Here is a 14663-nt window from a genome sequence, read left to right as displayed (position 1 = left end):
AGGTATTTTTGTATTGTTTTCTTCAATGAGTGTCAAAATTTTCTTCAAAAATGAGTGTCAAAAGCCAAAAGCCCCAAGGTTTGACAATGCAGGAATACAAGTGACTTTGTTCAAAGAGATTAAGACAAAGTACTTGACAAAATGAGTTAAAGTTGTTAATCTAACTCTAACATACACTATCCTAGGAAACAAGCACATTGATGAAAGTACACAAGACATAATTTTACATCAAGATGCTAGCGTGTGTATTTAAAAGTTTATACTATTTCACAGTCTGAATTCTGTCATACTCATTTTCACAATAAAAAGTGAAAATGGGCAAGAGATTGGTTACACTAGAGTGGGGCCACATATTTGTCAGCAGCATTGAAAACTGTGAAAACTAGGGCTCTTTTCACTGTTCAACAGAATTTCCCCTTCTGATGATGTTGATAAAATTAAAGTTGAGTGCTGCCACTAAAAGAAGTTTAATCCTTTTGCTGCATTGCATTCACATGGCAAATTTTTATAGCTATAACTACTCCTGCTTTATCTGTTATCTCAGCAGGGCATGGCTAAGATATAACAATATTGCACAGCAGGACTGTCTCTTTTCACAAAACATTTCATTGAGACTTTTGAGCTGTCTCCTACTAATCAGATTTCTCACTGAGGTGCCCACCCACCCAAATCAAGTGTGGTCAGTGGACCTGGCAGGTTACCACATTCCAAACAGTTTAATGAATATCTACCCATTTAATTTTGCTTAAGAAGAACCAGTGGGGTGGCTTCATAGGGTAGGATTATTGCCTCTACATCCTGATGTTCTTGACTGTAGGTTTAATTCCTGCTTCTCCAATATGAGTTGGTAATTGTAATCTAAGATAGTACAATTGATCTTACTGCTCCTGGCAATGGAATCCCATTGAGGCACCTACTCCAGAATTCTATGTGGAGGTTTCTTATAAACCTAAATGTTGCCTGACGTAAAATAGCCTATCCAACTGTAGAGCAGCAGCTGGCATATTGAGGTTATATTCATTCGCAACCTTCTGCACTGCCTCAAGCAGATAGTGATGTACATAAAAGAATTATAAAATGACATTAAAAATATTATTTGTAGTGAGGGTACTTGTTTCCACAGCTGTTTTCAGTCCTCTTTTCTTGTTCATAACATTCTGAAGTTTCCTTCTTATTCTTGTTTCTCTGGTAGTACCAGTGATACAATTTTAAAACTTTCATAAACAATGTTTGTTGCAGAATCTTCCACATAGAACTGTAATTTGCTTTATAGCTGTTCCAATACTTACTTCTTAGTAAGTATTAGTAAGTTACATTACTTACTTCTTAGGCATGCTTTCAGAAAGCTTTATGATCTGAAGTATCATGAAGTTAAACAAAAAGCAGATGAAAACCAAATAGCAGATAACTTGGATAGGGTCTGAAATATCAATTATTTTGCTGTATGCTTTATGCCTTACACAATACAAGGCAGCCCAGAGTTCAGTCCCTTCTCTGTATATAATTGTAGTTATTTTTGATAGCTGTATTTTGACTTTATCAGTAAGGACTTGGTTCTGCAATTGCTTATGAACAGAGTTGCCTTTTAAGTCCCTGAACATGCATTTAGATTACAGAAGGGAAAAAAAAAGCCTCTAGAAATATGATTGCAAATACAGCTATAAACAATGGGCTGCTAAAAGTGTAACAAAAAAGAGGGTCATTAGCCTACAGGTGTTCATCTGATCACAGGTTCCTGTAATACAATAAGAATGATATAGCTTGCTTGCTTGCTTGCTTGCCTACTTGCTTTTTCTTTTTTTCCCCCCAGACTATAGGGTCCAATTACATTTATCTCCATTGTTGTGGGATTTGCAAGTAGTTTCTTTACAGGCACAGCTCACAGGCATTCCTTAGCACATTGTCTCATGGAGAGAGAGTTTGCTTTATTTGTGACTAAATGAGTATATTAAATTTTTCAATGTGACTATCCTGATGCAGAGTCTTGGACTTTCCAGAATGGAAGAATGACTTAAACATAGTAGCAGAAAAATAGAAGAAAGTGTTGATGTTTTAGAAAATTCAGAGCTTCACCAGACCTTTTAACTGCCACGAGCAGCCCTGAAGGCCTGATGCAAGAAACATTGAAGCTGCATGGAGAGCAAATTTATCATCTACACACTGATAAGATCTGCCTGAGCTCCTTCTCCAGGCTAAACAGTCCCAGCTCTCAGCTTCCTGTCATATTAAGGATGCTCCAGTCCCTTAATCATCTTCATGGCCCTGCACCGGACTTGCTCCAGTGTGTCCATGCCTCTCCTTTATGGAGGACCTCATAACTGGACACTGGATTGTTAGTAATAATTAGAAGGCAGATAGGAAGGAAAATATAAGAGAAGCTTCAAAGCAACTTTTCAAAATGATCACGTGACCACTAGAATATACCAGACCTGTGGTTTCAAGGACGGCAAAACTTACACACAAATGACTATTAAAAAATGTGAAATAACTGGCTTTTTTTTAAGAGAAATAATTGCAAATGAGAGATCTGCTTTTATATTTGGCATTATCTTTCCAACAGAAATATTTTGAAATTATATTACAGTGTTGTGGTGCTGCAAAAAAAAAAAAATATTTAATCAATCTTTTTACTTAATATTTTCCCTTTTCCATGTGCAGGGGCTGAGGGGGAAAAGACAAGAGCTAACCTACTGTACTCCAGGAAGAAAAACCTGAGAGAGGAATAAAATGGAATTATTGAATTAGTTAATGAGCATGCTGAAAGCATCTGTCTATTCGTTCTGTTTATAATTTTTCAAAAGAATGCTAATACATTTTGATATGACAGAATGAAAAAATAGGAAAAACAGCAACACTATTGCACTGGCAAAAAGGAAACTCGAATCTCAAGAGGAATGGGAAATGCAAAATTTTCATGTTCTTCCATAAAGAGAATCACTCCATCTAAATTCTGAAAGCCCATATTGAAAAGCATAAAGTAATACATTCAATTTCCTGGCTCTCGGTAGTGGCTTGTAATAGACCATTGTGGGTTGTATTTCCTGTTCATGTAAATGTTGAGCTTCTGGAATAAATCAGCACTATTTTTCTCCCCTTCCAGGACCATTTTCAAAGGAGCCTATTGACAGATGATGTCAAATTTTAATGTTTCTTTTCTCAGGACTTAAAAATTAAACTCTTCATAACTGCATATATCATCAGGGGGGTAAAAATAATGAATACGAAGATTTTTAAGTTCTCTTGTTTAAGAAGTAAGGTTGACTCTTTCAAAGTCCAAAACTTTCTAGCTTTCTCCTGAATGCTTTCTTTAGCATCAAGGCAAATCCCAAGTTAATCTTCCAGAGACAAAAAACAACAATATCATTGCCTTATCTATAATTTTTCTTCAGAAGATTCAGAAACATTCAGTAAACATTAACAAATTTAAGTCATGCTCTGTGATGAAGATAGTCAGAATTTTCAAAAGTCTGTAAATGCCAGGAAATCCATTAACTCTCTGTTATCAAAGGGCATTCCAACAGTAAGCCAATGAAAAATAGAGTATGTTAGAAGAAAGTCACAGATTACACAGACTCTTACTGTCAAAAGAATGTAACTTGACAAAGAGCTGATGTATGCAGTTAGTTTCTTTCTTTTTAGGTTCTGATTAAGTGCTCATTAGTGTTGATGGGAATTCTCTCATTCATTTTCAAGAGACTTGACTCCCACACTCAGAAAGATTTCTGAAATCTGGTCTGTTGATTATGATTAGAGCATCTGAAATGGTGGCATTTTTTGAATCTAGAACTGAATTCTCACCCTTGGTTGTGTACAGTGGAGTAGTGACTGAGGTAGGAACCTTCCAAAATTTTGAGGTCTCTGGGTCGTGTTCAAGCCTCTGCTGAACTTCAATCTTTGTATCATGATCAGACACTGGTTAAGAGAAACTCAAACACCCATCAAATCTCACTGTTTATATAAAATCAATAAACATCTTTTTAGCCTGGAAACTGAACTAAGTTTCAAGTCTTATCACTTATTGTTCTTATTTCACATTTCCTTGGTGGGTGGCTGTTTAAATTCAGCATCTGAAATCTTTTAGCGCAGTGTAAATAACCTCTCTAGTAAGCTGTCATTAGACATATTGGTTTTACTCCCCCACTATACCTGGTTGGTATAAAATAACACCATCAATCTCGTAGAAAGCACCCCTTGTTTTACTCCTCCAGCCCAGTTACCACTACTGTCTCTCCATAAGTCATGAATACTCCTCACACAGCAGGAACACATTAATGATTTATTTTTTTCTGAGGAATACCCTTATTACAAACTATTTTGTTACCTTGCTGGGTACTGTCACTGCAGGACATTGTTGCTAATAAATCCCCTGGAGCATTTGCAGCCTACATTCCTCATTTAACTGGATCCCAAGTGCTATACATGTTAAATACCTCATCTATAATCTCTTTAAGCGTGAGATTTCTGTCTCAATCTCTTTTGTTGACTGGGCAGTTTCTTGCAGCAGTAAAAACAGCGGAAGGCTTTTCTAAAATTAATGGGAGAAGTTGCTAGTTGTTCTTATTCATTCACAGTTGCATGCAGCAATGGGCTCATATTTAAGGAGAACATCAGTTCCAGTACCCCTTATCTCTGACACTCTGAATGACTTTTCAGCTTTCTGAAATATTGGATCACTTCAGACCCTCCTATTATTTTCTTTTACATCTCTCAAATTGTGGCAAAAGAGATTTGGGCACATTAACACTTGAGTGAGTTTTACCATAGACTGCAGTAGGGACCAGACTGATCGCTTTTTAAAATCCTTAATTTTCTTGCCCTCTGCAAAATTTTTGTAATAGATCCCTAGAAAGACAGAGGAAGTCCTTTAATTAGCTGAAGTAAAAATTTCAAAGGTAAAAGAACATAGGAAAAATGTCTAGATGGGTGGTAGGTCTGGCATTGACACAGTCCTACAAATAGTGGGGTGCCCTGGATTTTGCAAGATGGAGATTCTCTCTGTGCTGTTGAAAGGAAAGATCAAAAAACAGTAAAATATCATTTGGATTGGTGATGAAGAATGGCTCTGTGTTGTGGTAGAGGCTGGTAACTGCCTAGTAAATTCAAAGTTGCTATGTCGTTTGCTGGTTATATACCAGGTATGCAGAGAATATGTAGCCAGTGGTGAAGTGTTATGTACCATATATATGGAGCAAGTATTTGGAGCATGCAAGCCTTTTGGATTGTATCTCACATGGATTGCAAACCTTGAGCAACCTGGTCTAATGGAAGGTGCCCCTGCCTGTGGCAGGGGGGTTTGGAATTAGATGACTTTTAAGGTCCCTTCCAACCCAAACTATTCTGTAGTTCTATGATTCTATATTTCTTAAGGAAAGTAATGTTGTGAAAGGTCTGTGCTTTATGTCATCTTTTAATAAGTAAACATAGAGAAATATTATTTTTGGAGATGCCTGAGAACTTACTTTATAATTTTTCCCAGGGTATTTCTTTCTTGTCTATTTTATTCCATGCTTTTGCATACTCCTATAAAACTCTAATTGTAGATTGTAGATGATGCTTGTGTGTGATTAGTCAGGAATGAAGAACCAAGTTCCACTAATTTTTTGATGTGCATTCTTCCAAAATAAGATCGTAATAAATCTAAGTAAAAGTACTGGAGCATGGTTCCATATTGCTGGACATGTTGAACGCCTTGCACTTTTTCTTCCTTTTTATAAAGAATTGGAAAATATAAGATTAATTCAAAACAACTATGGGGGGGGGGTATGTGGAAACTAAGAAATACAGATTAACATTATATTGGCACTATCTATAAACAGAAACTGAATGACAGGCCTTCTGTTTTTCCAAGTAGATGGTAATTCAAATGACCTATTCTGGTGTTTAAAATATGGCAACACATCTGTTTGTATATGGAGAATAAAACATAAGGTACCATGTTTCATTCACAGTGTAAACAAGAAATATTATAAGGAAGACTCCTCAGTTTTGCAGTTCCCACTGAGAAATTACTTCCGAGGTTGTCTGGGCACTTTATTTCTGAAGTCCTTATACTCTACAACTTTTGTCTTGCAAAGACACAGGGAAAAAAAACCCATAATCAAAAAATGAAATGGATTGTGGAGCTATGGAAAGCTGCCTAAGAGGAATTCCTCTTGCTTGTATGCATAATTTACAGGTTTTTATGCATTCCTTTAGAATACATCTATAGGGTATACAGCAGATGGGCCTCGTATGTCCTGCCGAGCATTTCCTCTCGCTGCTCTGAGGAGATAAAGTAGGCACGAATGGCCAGCAAGAGAGTGCACTGCTGCTCAGCCAGGCAGCTTGCAACTGGGCAGCCACAGCTGATGGCAAAGCAGCTGAGTCAGACAGTTCTGTCTCTGCATGCTGCATAATAGGCAGACCTCAGAGCTAGGTGACTTCTGTAGATGAAGAGGAAATGGGCAGCCAGTTTGCTGCTGCAGGGAAGGGAGAGAGGGGCTGTTGTATTTTGTTGAAAAGAAAGGTAATGACAGGGGGGTTAACAGGTACTGCAGTGAGGGTGTTAGCTAGAGACATGGGAAAGAAACCCAACCAAATTATTGCATCAGATCACTGCTGATCTGTGAAATTTTCTGACTCCAGAACAGTAGCTCTTTGGGGGCTGTTACACAATAGTATGTCTCAATCAGGAACACCTAAGCTAGGATAATTCCCTTTATGGTTGGATTTCTGTAGCAGTAACTGTCCAGCTTTCTTTTCTAACAGAAATTATTTTCCTATTGTTAATTAATATGCAGTATATGTACCTGATACATGCTAATATGCAGTTTCTGAAATACATCACAGTCACATGATGTCACAAGCTGTAACCACAGAGAAGCTATAATGGCATTTATGCACCATCTTTACAAACAAGGAGCTACACTGTGGAGCTCACTGGGACCCCAGGTCTTGGTACATATCCTGAAACCAGGATAGTAGGTCAAATATATACTGGTTGCCTCCTAGACTCGGAGCACATAATCTTTAAATCTTTTTTGTTTTAGTACTATTTACTAAATTCTCTAAAGCTCCTGCAATATTTGTCATTTTTTCTCATCCATAAGAAAAGCTGATCTACAAATTGTATATGTTATCCAAAAATTGAAGAGTACTGATAGTGCCTCAGGTATACAGCACAGCTTGGGTCCCCCAGCTCCAACAATTTAGTTGGAAAAATTGTACTGAAATAGAATGCAGAATAAGTTTCTTTTCTGAGATGTCAAATACACTGGCTTTATTGAAAACAAAAGTCTGCAATTCTGCACTTATCCTATATAAGTGATATCTAATCTCTATTTAGTGAAAACAGACATTGACACCGATGGCAGGAAGGAACTTAATAGACTAAGAATGTTTGGTTTGGATTAAGGTGGTTTTTGACTTTTGTATAACCTCTTTACCAAAGAAAGGCTCATTGCGTGAGTAATGTTTACTGGGACAGAATCATTCTTTTTGGTTGAAGATGAAAGAAAGAAAGGGATTAACAAAGTAGATGGACCCCATGGTTCTCAGATAATGGGTTTGTTTTACCAGAATACCACAAGAGCCTACAACCTGTTGGACAAACAGTGTTTGTTCCACTGAACTGGGCTCATCCAATGCAAAATGTAAACATTTTAAATGGAAATTAGACTTTTTAACATTTTTTGTAACATTTAATAAAAAAACAGCCCCTTGAAACTCTGACAATCTCTATTCCTCTTCCCTTCAGTACTGGTTTCATGTTTCATTTAATGTTATGCCAGCAGGAGAGCAGGCACATCTCTGCTTCCATCAAAAACATTGCTCTTTCTTAATGGAATACAGGTAAAAGGTATAGGCTAAACTGCTGGAAATCAACAGAGTAACGTAAGGGTGACCCTGGAATACTGCTGAATGCTGTCACAGTGCTGGCTGTGGCACTGTGCCTGAAATGTCTGAAAGAAAAAAAACACATGACTCTTCTGCATGGGAGACATTCACTGACCTTTGAGTCACTGAGAAACACTGAAAACAAAGCTTTGTCTGAAACACCTTATGACTCTAGGGACTAGGTCCAAGCCTAGGTTTACAGTTTATGATTATGTTAGCGCTCACTTCAAAGCACCTGCTCCTTGCCCTGGACCTTCCATTACTTTTTGTCCCATGGCATACATATCATCCACATATTCATAAAACAAGAAGAAAAATGCAAGAATACCTTTATCTCTTAATTTGTCCCCATGCTGAAGGAAAGTGAAAGTTGCTACTGAATTTTAAAGAAAGCCATGTCATAGAAGATTATTAGGCACATGTGAGAGCATCTAGCAGATAAAACCACCAAGGTTGTGTTGATTCTTAGTGGTGTAGGTGTATTGATTCTGTGTTGTGGACTCTGATTTGGATGTCCAACTGATTATTTCCAAAAGGAATGGGAAAATGCTGAGATAAATTCGTAGTCTTATTGGTGTTTGAAGATGCTTGGGCACCTAGGAGTATGTGGTCATTGAAGCTGAGCACAGAGGCCTTGTGATTGATGTTCTGGTCCTAGATTCAGGTGTTCTTGCAGGAATTGAGGTTTTTATGGGATAGCAACAGTTTAAAATAGTCGAAAAAACACTGTGCAGAAGTTAGTTATTATAAGAGGAAGAGGTTATCAGTGAGAAACACAGAAATCCGCACAGCTTTTCAATACAAGAACAAATGAGCTAGGAAAAAAACAAAGAAGATGACAATTTGCTGATCATACGGATAATTCAGGGTAGTCAAAATGAAATGGACCATGAAGAAATATAGGGATTGTCTGGGTGATAAGCTGGCAGATGAAATTTGGCTTTGACACATGCAATAAATGAATATGGGACAAAGCAATAATCTTAACTGCACATGAAGAGCTCTTCTCAGTTATTGCCTCTCAGAAAAGAGAACATATTATTGCAGATGGTTCTCTGAAAACATACTTTTAAGGCTCAGTTGCAGTCAAAAAGCAGCAAACAGAATACTTAGCTTTATTGGGAAAGGAAGAGAAAACGTTGCTGTGAGCCTTCATGAGTCTGTGGAGTGTGTGGGGTGCCCATGTATTTCAGGGACTGTGTGCATTTGTGCACAGGGAAAGGTGATGAAGACACATGTGATAAGGAGTGGTTTCCAGATCAGAAAAGAGTCTCTGCGAGGCTAAGACTCTTCTGCTTGGAGAAGTGACTCAGGTGAGGAACACGATAGGGATTTGCCAAACTTGAGTGGGACGAAGAAAAGATATAGGAAAAAAGAATTCTCAGAAAACAAGGACTAGAGAGCATCTGGTCAAATAGTAAAGTTTCTAGTTCACTCTTGAGGAGAAAAGGCAATGCAGAAAGAACCGTGTCTTGCAGAATGCACCATCTAAGGAGTCTTTCTGTTGTGCCTTTTGCAATCGGATATGTCTGTCACGTATTGGCCTCATAAGCCACCAGTGTGCCTGTAACAAATGTGGATAGAGCCTTCCCAAATCTTCATTCGCAAAGCCCAGCCATGATGATGAAAGTTTCTAGTTAAAAAAAAAAAAGAAAAAAAAGGTCTTTTTTTCAAACTGCATAATTAAAATAAATGTTTGGCATACCAGATGTTTAAATCATTCAAAAAATGAATTCTAGAGAATCTTCAAAGAAAGCCATCTGGACATCATTAGAGATCTGAAAGACATCTGCAGCACTCAATGTTAAGACTGCCAAAACTAGGAGGGTATACCAAGGAAAGTGCCAGTCTAAATTCATCCCACTCTTTTTTTACTTTAAACCTCACCTCACTGTATGCTTTCAATTACTTTACCTGACCTTAGCATTCTGTGTCTCAAGTGCCTTTAAGTAAAATGTAGGGAGTGATACCCTACTTTGGGGGGCCTGGTGACAATAAGGTGTGAGACAGTCAGATACTACAGGTGGAAACACCAGAAGTGAATGAGCATGGCTCATGGCTGCTGTTTTATGCTAATAGGGATCCAGACTTTGGTTGAGATGATCTTTGGTGAGAAAGTGCAGATTGTAATCTCAATGACGTGATAGGAGGTGTCCTACTGAGACAAGAAATGCCCATGTGTTGAAATATTAAAGAGAACTGAAAATGAGTGAGTCTAGTTCTGGAAACCCTGTAGTGGCACTAGTGTGATGCTCTCCTCAATCTAAACTATTTGTGGTATAAGTTAGGCACCTGTGCTCCCTCTACAATGTTTACTCATAAAAGTAAACAGCTGCTTTCAATTTGGAAATGAAATTTAACATTCCATTTTCCTCAGATTTCCTTTTATTTTCTCAGACATGAAATTATTTTAATATGATCTGTATTTTATTTATTTTATTTATCCATTTGTAAGGAGGATAACACTTTTTATTGAGGTAGCTCACCTTACAGCAGACACCAAAATTTTCTAACAGAAAATACAAGTAGCTTGAATAGGTAGTAAGAAAACAAGGAAGTTCTTGAGACTTATTTATGTAACAGGTCAAATTAGAGTGGCTTCTCCTTCCGTTAAAATACAAGCATGGTTAAATTTTGTAAACACAGTTGGAAAAATAGACATTAGAAAAAGGTAACTATATTGTTACTCTACATAAGTAAGATAGAATTAGGTATATATTAAAGATATATTTATTTCCAGAAATCACCAATTCTTTTATACAAAACTAGATATGACTGGTTTATATCTTAAACTATATTTTTCTTGTCATAACATATGTCTACAACTTCGTTAATAAACTAAAAAGTGGCCTCCAGAAGCTGAAAAGCAAACCACAGATGTATCATTATTGTCACAAACTAAGTTCACTTTTAACAGGTGTTCCAGGTCAGACCAGGCAGGGATGTTGGTTACTGAGAACTAATTTTTGAAATGCCCTTTGCTGTGGAACTGTAAAAAGCTTTCTGATATACACAAAGCTTAGTTATGTGGATTTCAGCTATGTTGACAGATATTCAAGAGCAGAAATTATTCAGCTGTGAACTGAAGTCAGTTGTGAACCAGTGACCTGTCATAAATCTTTTAAGAAAAATAAGTAATTTGAAGGTCTTTGACATAGGGAAGTTTTGACTATTCAAGTAACCATGATACACCTAGAGAACTTTTTAACTTTGAAAGAGAATGGATAGTTGATCTATTTCAAAATTAAACAGTTTTACACAGAGTGTAAACCTGTGGTGAATTTTAAAGGAACAAAAGGGTTTTATTTTGATTTCCAGGTGTATATTTCAGGACTTGGGTTTTGCCACAGAACTGAAAAGCACAGTCCTACATGTATGCATGTAACTTGTCCATAAGAGTATTCAACTGAAATATGTTGTGTGAAATTCTGGATTTATTAGTCAATAGAAAGGAAGCTGTAAGAATTGTGTGACAAGAAACAAGTTATGCTCTTTTTAGAGTAATCCTATTAATTCCTGACATGGTAAACCATAATTTCATGATATGTTGTCTTAATAAGTTCCTACCTATTCAGATATTTGAGACAGCTGTTTGTGGGGTCTGGTTAGACTATCTTGTTTGATTCCTATCTATCACTGAGTAATCACATGGGAAACATATTTGACTTAGAAGTTGCGGTGGGCACAAGAGAAGAAAGGGAAATGTTTTGAAGGTGGCAAGAAGCATACGAAAGATGACAGAGACATTTGGACACTGACTGATGCCTTAAAACCTCATAATTCCAGACAAGATAAACTGACTTTACTAAAGGACAGTTATAGAATCGTTAGTGCATGGCTTGAAAAGCTTTGTACCCCAGTTTTATTGAATTCTAATATGTTTATTCCCTCATGTTCTATTCCCTTTTTCTGATTGGCTGGAATTTACTGCATTGCAGTATTTCCTTATTTGGTATTGTTCCACCTCTAATGCCCTTGTTTGGGCATTTCTCCTCCCCTTTACCCTAATAAGTCCTGAGTTCCTCCTACCCTTTCCATATATGGTGTGTCTCCACCCCCAGTTCTGGAACCTTCCCCATCCTACCCTATATAAGTGAGTCCCTGACAAGAATAAAGTGTGATAGCTTGGAGCAGCCTTCTACTTTGCTTGAACCCCTTTGTGCTGTTGCGTGATCCTTTCCCTATTCTGGACTGTGGCAAGAAGTAACACAAAGTCTTAAACCTTGGACCAGGAATAAACTCTTTTTGTTTAAGCACAAATCTTTAAAGAGCTTCAGTTCCCTAACCCACGTTCTTTTTACTGCACTTGAGTGCCTGGCTGGGACAGACACAACAGGAAGAGCACAAGAGAAGGCATACCCTCTGGCGAGGCTGAGTAATGGGCATTGGAAAAGATTGCTACAATGACTCATATGGAGAAACGGTTGTGGTAAGAGGACCCACAATTCCATCTCCCAGGACAGTGACCTTCACTAACTGAAACCCATTAGTTTTTTATTCTCTAACTTGTGGTTCTTCTAGGAAGAATGATTTCTTAGTGGTCGCGCTTCACTAGAAGTAACAAAGAGCTCTTCTGCTGCCTTCTCGTGCAGCACTTCTCTAAAAATTAGGAACTACAGCTTCAGCTCTGCTGTTCTTTCCTCCCTTCCACGTGGAGTGGGTGCATTACAAGTTCTTTGGTGGATGCTGCCTTTGCTCTTTATGTGCAAGTCAGCATCACATCTGTAACTGCACTTCTGTCTTGAGCTGAACATGGCACAGAGCCAGGTATGAATGAAATGAATTAGGTAAGCTAAAGGTCTCTGACCTTCTGAGAGGCTTAATCACAGCATTACATTCCTCTTCACATATCTCATCATACCAATAAAATGTGTCTTCAGACTTGGGAATCCTGTAGCATACATGGGGTGGGAAAGTGAGAGAATACACCTACCCCTACCCCAAAAAGAAGTAACATTTGTTTTAATCTTATGACTTTTTTCAGTTTTGTTAGAGGTCAGGATTATGTTCTGAAACCTAGACACCAAGGCAGGAAATTGGGCAGAAAGCAGACTATTAACAAACAGACTGAGATCAGAAGTCAGTACAAAGGACTTTTTTGTATCTCTTTTAAAAAGGTACAAGCTGATTTGGAAACTCAGTCCATCTCTAGTTTGTTTTTCAGGATTTATAGATGAGGAAAAACATCTCTACTATTCCCTGTAAGGAAAATACCAGCATTAACCCTAGGAGGCAGCTGGAGTCAGAGTGATACCATGTGGAGCAAAGTCCCTGTCAGTCTGAAGTAGATCCTCAGGAATACTACATTGACCAAACAATAAAAGTAACTTTCTGAGGTGGAAATATAATCTATCTGGCCATTGTTAAATTAAATCAGTATCAGAATTCTTCCAGAATGGAAGGTAGAACATTTCTTCTGAATGTTTATAATATATCTGTGCCCTCCAAAGGAAAACTGCACCTTTCTGCATCCTTCAGATTTGTGATACATAACTTACCTGTGTACTGTCTTCCATAAATACTGCTAATTTCTAACTCTCTGGTGTCTCTACTGTTCTTCTGTGCCAGTTTCCTCTAAACAGGCAATGCATTTTTTCCTCTCAGAAACTAAACACCATTATTGCTGGGAAAGTGAACTAAAAATAAAAATGAGGCTTTGAGGTATTAATATTCATTCCGACAACAACACTTAACCACATGGCCATGCTCACAGCTCTTTTTAGCCAACTCTCTCTGCAGGCATACTGTGCAAATGAAGAGCAGTTAATATAGTTGAAGAGACCTCAGCACAAAAGTACATAAAAGAGCATTTTCACCTTTGCTAACTTCCACTCTCTCTTTTACTTCATGACAGTAGTTGTGTTTCCACTTCATCTCAAGATGGAAGCATCTGGCTCTTTTTCTTCAAAGCTCTGTCAATAGCTTATCCATCTGTACATTCAATTGTCATGATTCAAAGCAATTTGAACTCAGAGAGGCTTTTGGCAGTGTTCTCTGCCTTACCAATCCCTGTTACAGAAGCTCTGCATAAAGCCTGTCATGAATTTCCAGATGGTTATTGATACGTAGTGACTTCATTGTTAGTGTTGCCACCTATTTTTTCAAGATGCAGCGCTGGGGAAGTATTCCAGAATATCTGCTAACTGAGGGACACATTTGAAGCCTCCCAGAACAGGAATTGCTTGTCTTCTAAAGTGAGGGATATTTGGAGCTGATCTCTTGCTTAAAGAACAGCAGCTCAAATTATGTCTAGTAAGGGATATGCACCCGGATAAGCCTTGCCTGCCAGATGACACATCCCAGTCTGGATTTAGGAGTTACTTTCTTGTGGTTTTACTACTAAGCTTTCACTGAACTCTGCTTCACTGCCACAGCGTTTAGTATCTAACCCTCTGCATCAACACTTGCTAGGGGGAGTTTGTCTGTCAGTCAGCTGCATAAGATCTAAACCTTCTTGTTACAAAAGAATCTTGATTTTTATTTGATCTGTATTGGTATGAGCATGTGTGATCATTTGGTTTGCAGTGGAAAATTTTAACTTTACTTTCTGGACCATAAATATGCAGTATTGTGAGTGCCAAAGAGGTTGTCCTGTTTTATTTTTATATAGCTATATTTCATAAAGTTGCAAAAATAAAGATGCTCACTGGATAGCTCTTCCTTCTGAATTTTTCGCTACCTCTTGGCCAAAACAACTAAGAGTCAAACCCTAATGTATTTTGTTGCACTTGCAATAGAAGAGTTGCATTTGAAACCAGAGAATGTACGTAGATACCATGTACAGAATG

The sequence above is a fragment of the Pseudopipra pipra genome, chromosome 1, assembly GCF_036250125.1.
Source record: "Pseudopipra pipra isolate bDixPip1 chromosome 1, bDixPip1.hap1, whole genome shotgun sequence".
Classification (NCBI taxonomy): domain Eukaryota; kingdom Metazoa; phylum Chordata; class Aves; order Passeriformes; family Pipridae; genus Pseudopipra; species Pseudopipra pipra.
The sequence above is the reverse complement of the archived record's forward strand: the minus strand, read 5'-3'. Positions refer to the sequence as shown.